General features: G+C 38.9%; 1 protein-coding gene and 1 pseudogene across 1 annotated transcript in view; both read left to right on the top strand.

Moving 5' to 3' along the window:
* Nucleotides 1-10,241, top strand: part of IL1RAPL2 (interleukin 1 receptor accessory protein-like 2) — a 2,128,207-nt gene that overhangs the window by 893,020 nt on the left and 1,224,946 nt on the right. The window lies entirely within an intron of this gene.
* On the top strand, nt 9,059-10,015 carry LOC102835376 (annotated as a pseudogene).

The following is a 10,241-nucleotide window of genomic DNA, read 5'->3' as shown; positions in this document are numbered from 1 at the left end:
TTTCTACTCCCGTAAAGATTTACACCCTTGGAAACCCTGTACAGGGTCGCTATGGGTCGGAACCGACTCGACGGCACTTAACAACAACAACAAAGTCATCCACTGGTGGTATTTCTGTTATAGCAGCAGTATCTAAGATGGTGTCTTTGTTAGGATTTCCTATTCTTAGATTCAAAATCACACAGCTGCTGGGATAGCCCTCAGTTTCAAAGTAATATTAAATCGAATTAACAAGGTATTCCCAGCATGCTCAATTCCTTTTAATCCACATCCCAGTCTTTTAGAAGGGTAGAGAGGTTTCTTATTTTTTCCCCGTAGGAATCTCTTCATTTCTTTGGGGAGCTCAGTGATTCAGTCTACACCAATATCTGCTACTAAGATCTTTGCTACTAAGATCTTATGAAATCTAAACTGCTTGTAACATTAACCCTATTGTGTCCTTTCCTGCAAACTAGATATAATTTGATCTGTTTTTCTGAGCTGGTCCATGAGGATTCTGTTCTCTCTTCTGTTATTACTATTCTGTATTATTGTGGCTCTCAATTTGTACTCTAGGCCTTTTGTTGTTGTTGTCATTGCTGTTGTTGTTATTATTAAGTGACATCAAGTCAGTTCCAACTCACAGCAATCCTGTATAGGATATCTTAGGAGTGTGTGGGGTTTTATTTGGATTCTAACTGCCAACATTGCAGTTTGCAGTTCGTTGCTTAATCTATAATGCCTCACCTCTTTCCTGTTACTGATCTAAGAAAGTTGAGTCTTACAAAGCACCAGTGGGGGAAGATTCTCAGTTCCACCCTTTCCTTGTATCTGAGTAGCTTAGAGTTCTCCAAATTTTCTTATCTAACATTGTATATTTTTATTTTAGAGGATACCTTTCCTAGTTTTTAATTCATATAAAATATTTTTAATGTAACAGCTATGTTGTTGCTGTTGTTAGGTGCTATTGAGTTGCTTTTCTACTCCTAATGACCTCATGTGACAGAGTATAATTGCCTCTTAAGTCTTCTTTAATGGAGCACATTGCCAGGTCTTTCTCCCATAGAACCATCGAGTGGTTCCAATTACCAACCTTTTACTAGCAGCTGTAAGCTGCAATGAATAACTACTGGAGTGCTATCTTACGGTCCAATCTCTTTTCCTGACCAGCCACAACATTTCCTAAATGCATTACATATGGATATACCATTCATCCAACAGTGCATATTTATGTTTTCCTTTATGTTGCTGTTGTTAGGTGCCATTGAGTCGGAACCAACTCACAACAGTACAAAACATTGCCTGATCCTGGGCCAACCTCATAATTGTTGCCACGCTTGAGCCCATTGTTGCTGCCACTATGCCAATCTATCTTGCTGGGGGTCTTCCTCTTTTTCTCTGACCCTCCACCTTACCAAACATGATATCCTTCTCCAGAGACTGGTCCCTCCTCACAATATGTCCAAAGTGTGAGAGACAAAGTTTGGCCATCCTGGCCTCCAAGGAGCACTCTGGCTGTACTTCTTCCAACACAGATCCATTTGTTCTTTTGGCAGCCCATGGCACTTTCAATATTCTCCAACACCATAACTCAAAGGCATCGATTCTTCTATGGTCTTCCTTATTCACTGACCAGCTTTCACATGTTTATGAGGTTATTTAAAATACCATGGCTTGGGTCAGGTGCACCTTAGTCTTCAAGCTGACATCTTTGCTCTTCAACACTTTAAAAAGTTCTTGTGTAGCAGATTTGCCTAATGAAATCCGTCATTTGATTTCTTCACTGCTGCTTCCATGAGTGTTGATAGCTGATCCAAGAAGAATGAAGTCCTTGACAACTTCAATCTTTTCTCCATTGAGAAGAATGTTGTTTATTGGTCCAGTGGTGAGGATTTTTGTTTTCTTGACATTGAGATGCAATCCATACTGAAGGCTGTGCTCTTTGATCTTCATCAGTAAATGTTTTAAGTCTTCTTCACTTTCATCAAGCAAGGTTGTATCATCTGCAGATCTCAGGTTATTAATGTGTCTTCCTCCAATCCTGATGTCACCTTTTTCTTTATATAACCCAGCTGAGAGCAGGGATCATGTCTCTTTAGCTGAAGTCTCTATTTGTAGTGCCCCACAGCCAGCCTTTGAGTAGTCAATAAAGCACAGGTAAACATCTTTCTGATATTTTCTGCTTTCAGCCAAGATCCATCGGGCATCAACAATGATATCACTCGTTCCATGTTCTCTTCTGAATCCGGCTTGAACCTCTGGAAGTTCTCTGTCAATGTATGCTTGTAGCTGTTTCTGTATTACCTATAGTAAAGCTTTACTTGCATGGGGTATCAAAGAGATTGTCCAATGATTTCTGCATTCCGTTGAGTCACCTCTCTTTGGAATGGGCACAGATACCCTTTATAGCTCTTTGGAATATTACTGCTGTGAGCATTTATGTACAAATTTTTAAGTGGGCATATGTTTTCATTTATCGTGGACATATACCAAGCAATGGAATTGATAATTCACCTTTAAAATTGTTGTTGCTAGGTGCCATTGAGTTGATTCTGACTCATCTGCATAACAGAAGGAAACATTGCCAGGCCCTGCATTATCCTCACAATCATTGTTAAGCCTGAGCCCACTGCTGCTGCTATTGTGCCAGTCCATCTCATTGGGGGTCTACGTATTTTTCCCTGGCCTTCCACTTTACCTAGCGTGACGTCCTTCTCACCATCCTGGCTTTCAAGGAGCATTCTGGTTGTGTTTCTTCCAGCACAGATTTCTTTGTTCTTCTAGAAGCTGGTACTTTTAATATTCTCTCCAACACCATAACTCACCAATCCTTCTACGGTCTTCCTTAATCACTGTCCAACTTTCACATGCATATAAGGCTATCGAAAATACTATGGCTTGGGTTAGGAGCACTTTAGTCCTAAAACTGACATCTTTGCTCTTGAACACTTTAAGTATGTCTTGTGCTTCAAATTTGCCTAATGAAATAAGTTGTTTCATTTCTTGACTGCTGCTTCCATGAGTGTTGATGATGGAGTCAAGCTAAATGAAGTCTTTGACCAATTTATCATGATGTGAGGATTTTTGCTTTCTTTATTTTGAGGTGCAAAATTCTAGTGAAACACCTACATAACTATTATATTTCCTAATAGGGGGTGGGGGGGAGAAAGACATTGACACTTCTATCTTGTAACTCAGTAGAGTAAACAAATATAGCCTTCTCCTTTCTTCAGATTGATCAAAGTAGGGTTTTTGAGGGGTTTAAAAGTAGTGATATAATGATGCAATTGTTTTATTTTTTCCTATTTATCAACAACAGTTAATGATGTACAACTTAGATGAACCTTTAAAATACATCTAAGTGAATGAAGCCAGTTACAAAAGATGACATATTGTATGGTTACATTCATATGACATAGCCAAAGAAAACCAAGAAGAAATTAAATTGCTGTTGAGTCGATTCTCACTCATAGCCACTCCATGTATTGTAGAATAGTTTCATATCTAGAATTTATTCTTAGGGTTTTCTGGGTTGTAATTTTTATGGAAGTATTTTGCCAGACATTTCTTCCAAAATGCTGCCGCTTGTGTTCTAGCCACCAAACATTGGATTAGCAGCTAACTGTAAATCACCTCAACCACCAGTATCGCATGAAATGTCCCAGACAGGGAAATCTAAAGAAAGAGAAAATAAATTAGTGGTTGCTTGTATGCATATGCGGTGGGTGAGAATAGGGCAGAAGAAAAAGACAGAAGAATGATTTCTAAAGGATATAACATTTCTTTTTGAAGCGATGAAAATATTCTAAAATTGACAGTAATGATAGTTGCATATATCTGTGAATACAATAAGAATACTGAATTATATGCTCTAAATTGGTGAATTCTATGCTATATGGATTATATCTCAATAAAACTGTTAAAAGCAGCCTATTATAAATTGACGTTTGTGTTATTAACTGCTCTATTTCAAGTTGGTAAAACATCCTTTCTAGGAAGCTATTTTTTCTGTAAATATGAATAAAACCAAACTAAACCAAACCAAAAACAAAACTTACTGCCACTAAGTTGATTCCAACTCAAAGTGACCCTTTAGAGCAGGCATGGGGAACATACAGTCCTGCCAAGGCAACCAAATAAGAGCCATCACATTGTTATTGTTAAATGACAGAGAGTTCATTCCAACTCATAGCAACCCTGTTTAGGGTTTCTGAGGAGCAGCTGGTGAATTTGAACCCAAACTCTGTGATCCAAACTGACCTTGTGGTCCAGTGTTTTATCCTACAGCATTAATTAAACATTAATTAAATGTTTGACCAAATATAGCAGGCTAATTTTTTAAGATGATAATTTTGTATAACCTGCAAATGGTGTTATAAATTTTGACAGAAAAAAGGATCCCCACCCTTGTTTTTGAGGGTTTCCAAAGTTATACAGGAGCAGAAAGCCTCATCTTTCTGCCAAGGTGCAGCTAATGGATTTTAACTGTTGACCTTGCGGTTAGTAGTCTGGTTTTGATCCTACAGAACCACACCAGGTTTCCTAATATGGACAAAACTAATTAGAAAATGAGCCTATGGCCACCTACAGGCTGTAAAATGCATTCTATATTCTCTGGGTTCTGTACAAATTAAAATTCTGATGGCTAACATAATGACTTCTTGTTCAGATTAATTTTTATGCCTGAACTATAGCTGTGGGCTGACAGTATAGAAATAAACTTACTTTAAAATGTGTACTATGCTATGATTGTGCCATCCTATTTAATCGTGCTCATGAGGAATCTGTACCTGGACCAAGAGGCAGTTGTTTGAACAGAACAAGGGAACACTGAATGGTTTAAAATTAAGAAAGGTGTGCGACAAGGTTGTATTCTTTCACCATACTTATTCAACATGTATGCTGAGCAAATAATCTGAGAAGCTGGTTTCTGTGAAGAAAAATGTGGCATCAGGATTGGAGGAAGACTCATTAACAACCTGCGATATGCAAAGGATACAACCTTACTTGCTGAAAGTGAAAAGGACTTAAAATATTTACAGCCTTTGGTATGGATTTCATCTTAATGTAAATAAAGCAAAAATACCTACAACTGGACTAATAAACAACATTCTTATCAATGGAGAAAAGATTTAAGATGTCAAGGACTTCATTCTTCTTGGATCAACTATCAACACTCACAGAAGAAGCAGTCAAGAAATCAAACAACGTATTGCATTAGGCAAATCTGCTACACAAGACCTTTTTAAAGTGTTGAAGAGCAAAGATGTCAGCTTGAAGACTAAGAGGCTTCTGACCCAAGCCATGATATTTTCAATAACCTCATATGCATGCGAAAACTGGACAGTGAATAAGGAAGACCATAGAAGAATTGATGCGTTTCAGTTACGGTGTTGGAGGAGAATACTGAAAGTGCCATGGGCTGCCCATAGAACCAACAGATCTGTGTTGGAAGAAGTGCATCCAGAGTGCTCCTTGGAGGCCAAGATGGCCAAACTTCGTCTCTCATACTTCGGACATATTATCAGGAGGGACCAGTCTCTGGAGAAGGATATCATGTTTGTTAAGGTGGAAGGTCAGAGATAAAGAGGAAGACCCCCAATGAGATGGATTAGCCAAGTGGTAGCATCAATGGACTCATGTGTGGCAACAGTAGTGTGGTTGGCCCAAGACCAGGCAGTTTTTCATTTTGCTGTGCATAAGGTCGCTATGGTTCAGTATCGACTTGATGGCACTAACAACAACAACAACATAGAGTTCTTGACATCTATATTTTCTTATTATTATTTCTTAGCACTATTTGTAATCTAGTAACCCTGTTTTGGTATAAGGGGATTACAGATGGGATCTCTTAGATGCAGATTGAAGGTGGGGACAATTGTAATTTAGAGTTTTCCCTTAAAGATAACTCTAAGTTACCATTTCACATCTATTAGTGGGCTCAAGTTTCTCTCTGTTCTTAAAAAAAAAAAAAAAAAAAAAATTCTTACAAGAAAGTTTCCTTGATTAGCAGGGAAATTCTCAGAGGTCACCAGATGTACATGCTGTTTGACTGTGTCTATGAGACAGAAAAAACAACAAGTTTTTAATCACTGTCAAGCAGTACATTAATGAGGGATGAAAGGATGACACAAGCAGCCAACTTCTTGGATACTGAGCCATTTAAAGGCAACATACCAAATTTCTCTTTAAGTCTAAAGTCCTTATCTTTTATTATTTTTTTAATAGGAAGATGCTACAAAAACTTTTTAAATGCCAAACATGTAGTTAAGGTATACATGATGGGAATTCCTGAGTGATAAAAGCAGATACTGTGCTTACCTGCTAACCAAAAGGTTGGAGGCTTGAATCTATCCAAAGGTACCTCAGAAGAAAGACCTGGTGATCTACTTCTGAAAATCAGCCATTGAAAACTCTGTGGGGCACAGTTTTATTCTGACAAACATGTAGTTGCCATGAATTTTAATAGACTTGAAGGAATCTGGTAACATGCATGATCCCCATCAATTTAAAATTCATTGAGTGGCCTGATGTCCTATAAAGGGAACATAGTGAAAACCCTTCAGTGAAAGACCTATAACATCTTTCAAAGGCAGTGGGAACAGAAGAGAAAGAACAGAGTACTTATGGGGATCAAATCCTTGTTCTGCAGCTTGCTTAGTAGATATGTGATCAGGAGAATGTTACTTTAATTTTCTGTGTCATAGTTTCCTTATCTGTAAAATCTGGTAGTAATACCTTGGTGTTCCACTGAAGTTAATGCACTGCACTACAAGAATGGTTAGAGCCACAAGGTAGGTGATTCAAGCTCACCAGCCACTTTTCAGAAACCTTATACAGGGTTGCTATGAATCGGAACTGACTTGATGGCACTTAACAATAACAGCAACAAAAACAGTAACTACTACATAATCAATTTGTGAACATTAAATGAGGACACAAATATTAAAAAGCTGTGTAAATGGAAAAATACCATACATGTTTGAAGTGATTATTGCATAAACAAATTTAAATAATTAATGAGTAAAAGCACACTATTCTTCATAAAAGAGAGTTCCTATAGGGTCTTGGAAGGAGCTCTGGTAGCGTAGTGGTTACGAATCGGGCTGCGAACCTTAAGGTCAGCGGTTCGAAACTACCAGCTGCTCCGTGGGAGAAAGATCAGGCTTTCTACTCCCGTAAAGATTTACACCCTCGGAAACCCTGTACAGCATCGCTATGGGTCGGAACCGACTCGACGGCACTTAACAACAACAACAACAATAGGGTCTTGGACGCCTGGTGTGGCATTGTAGGATAAAGCTCTGGATTACAAGGTCAATTTGAATCACAGGGTTGGTGGTTCAAATTCATAAGCCGTTCCTTAGAAACCCTAAAAGGATAGCTATGAGTTGGAACCAACTCGATGGTACTTAACAACAACAACAACATGGGGTCCTGGTGTTGTGCTATGGGATAAGCACTGGGCTGCTAACCACAAGGTTGGTGGTTCAGACCCACCAGCCACTTCTTGGAAACCCTATATAGGGCAGTTATGAGTAGGAACCAACTTGATGGCACTTAACAACAAGAACAATGCTATCTTCATAAAACAAAAGAACAGTATGGCTTTTTACATGAATTAAAATCTTGGTCACTTAACACATGTTCCTTTTAAAATCTAACTTTTTTATATTGTTCCCTTTACTTCTTCACAGTAAAGTTACAGGAGATGGAGATACTCAGGAATCAGATTAGTTCAACATCAATATAGAATCACCAGGCAAGGAAAGAAATCATGTAAAAACATAATCAAGCCAAATACTAGTTAATTCACTGAACACTAAATCATGCTTTCTTCAATAGACAGTGTGACATCAGGACCTTTGATTTTAGTTTTTCTCTTAGGTAATTGTGTTCATGGTGTCTGCCAGTTTGGTGAAGTGATGTCAAGGTGAAGCCACGTCTGCCTCTAAGGTTCTGAGGTGAGCAAGCCAGATCCCAACTGGATCTGTTTCTACTAAGTCAATTGAGGGTTAAAAACTCATCTGTTCACCTATTTCACTTGAGATAGAAACTGCTAGTTTAAAGAGCCCCCAGGCATCTTTCTTTCTCTACACAGTGCCTTCTGTTTAGTGTTTTTTTGCTTCCAGATCTTGTTAAACATCTTCATCGCTTTGAGTAAATTAACAGCTGCCTCAATAGAAGGGAGATCTGCTGTCTTTCTCAGACTGGACTGAGCTGACAGTTCTCAGGTTGTCTCAGCCTTAAGGGAAATAACTAAGTGGTTTGTCTTTCATGGAGGTTAATAAGCGCTTCTCTTGTTGGTTAGTTTGTCTATACTACTCAGACATGGCACACAATATGTCATGAAACTTAACGAATTACGTTTCTGGCAAGTCACTTAGAAACAACATTTGTGTTACTAATAAAGCAACCAAATGTCAAAGTTAATCACCACAGGTGTCACACAGAACTTACACAATGTGTCCCATTATTTCTTTGACCTGTCTTGTAAAGTGAGAAAATACCTAATGTATCAAGTAATAGGAATCCTCAGCATTTATGGGAAAAGAGAGATAATCACTGTATTCTTAGGGGAAAACATACATAGCAACTATAATTTTAAAGAGATTGTTTTAATTATGGGTCATCTTATTTTAAAATTTGCTTTGTATTTTTAACTTGCTAGGAAATCTTTCTAAAATCTTTCTACTTTCCTCTCTTAATGTAAAGTTGACTAAACTGAAATAAATCTTTCTTTAGTAATGGAAAATCTAACAGCCTCACTGAGCAACTTCATTGTGCTACCATTATGCCTGGCGTCTATGGACCACTTACTTGGTCTTTAGTGAACAAGGTCCGGATTCACAGAAAAATATAGAAGGTTAAGGAGATGGAACTGACTTGCACTGAGCCCTTCATTCCCTGGAAGTATTTTTAATAAAATTACTACAGTGATTTTTGCCCTCTTGTGAATTGCCAATTCCTTTTCTTAGTAGTATATTCAAATCATCATGAGTGGAAAGTTTTTTGTTTTGTTTTTTTCTTTACTTACAAAATCATTGTGCCCCTTTCCTCTGGCCTGCACTGCGGAGGCCACACAATGCTTGAAGTTACTGTAAAAGACATGAACCACCAAGAGTTCATCAGAGCCCTGGAAGCCATCCTCAAAAAGTCTGGGAAGCTGAAAGTCCCTAAATGGGTAGACACTGCCAAGCTGTCCAAGCATAAAGAGCTTGCTCCCTATGATGAGAACTGGTTTTACACATGAGCTGCTTCTACAGCATGGAACCTGTACCTTAAGGGTGGTTCTAGGGTTGGCTCCATGACCAAGATTTATAGGGGATGGCAGAAAAAGGTGTCATGCCTAGCCACTTCAACCAAGCAAGGTTCCAACAGTGTGGCCCACCGGGTCTTCTAAGCCCTGTTGTTGTTGTTGTCAGGTACCATCGAGTTGGAACCAACTCATAGCGACCCCATGAACAGCAGAACAAAACAATGTCCAATCCTGGGCCAACCTCACTACCGCTGCCACACATGACACCATCAATGATGCCACCTGGCTGATCCATCTCATTGGGGGTCTTCCTCTTTTTCTCTGACCCTCCATCTTACCCAGCATGACATCTTTCTCCAGCGACTGTTCCCTCCTGACAATATGTCCAAAGTATGGGAGACAGAGTTTAGCCATCTTGGCCTCCAAGGAGCACTCTGGCTACATTTCTTCCAAAACAGATCTATTGGTTCTTTTGGCAACCCATGGCACTTTCAGTGTTCTCCTCCAACACCACAATTCAAAGGCTTCAATTATTCTACGATCTTCCTTATTCACTGTCCAGCTTTCGCATCCATATGAGGTTATTGAAAATACCATGGCTTGTGTCAGGCGCACCCTAGTCCTCAAGGTGACATCTTTGCTCTTCACCTGTAAGCTCTAGAGGGGCTCAAAATGGTGGAGAATGACCAAGATGGCAACCTCAAATGAACACCTCAGGGAAAGAGAGATCTGGACATAATTGCTAGACAAGTGGCAGCTGACAACAAGAAACCTTAGAACAAATGGTGCTAGGTTAATAAATTGACTATTGTTCTTAAAAACAAAACAAAACATTGTGGTGAAATATATATAACAAAAAGTGTGCCATTTTTAAATATGCAGTTCAGTGACATTTATTATCTTTCCTATATTGTGTTTGTTGTTGTTGTTGTTGTTGTCAGGTGCCATCGAGTCAGAACCGACTCATAGCGACCCCATGCACAGCAGAACGAAACAATGTTCG

The sequence above is a fragment of the Chrysochloris asiatica genome, unplaced genomic scaffold (genome assembly GCF_000296735.1).
Source record: "Chrysochloris asiatica unplaced genomic scaffold, ChrAsi1.0 scaffold00159, whole genome shotgun sequence".
NCBI classification, from domain to species: domain Eukaryota; kingdom Metazoa; phylum Chordata; class Mammalia; order Afrosoricida; family Chrysochloridae; genus Chrysochloris; species Chrysochloris asiatica.
The sequence above is the reverse complement of the archived record's forward strand: the minus strand, read 5'-3'. Positions and strand labels throughout refer to the sequence as shown.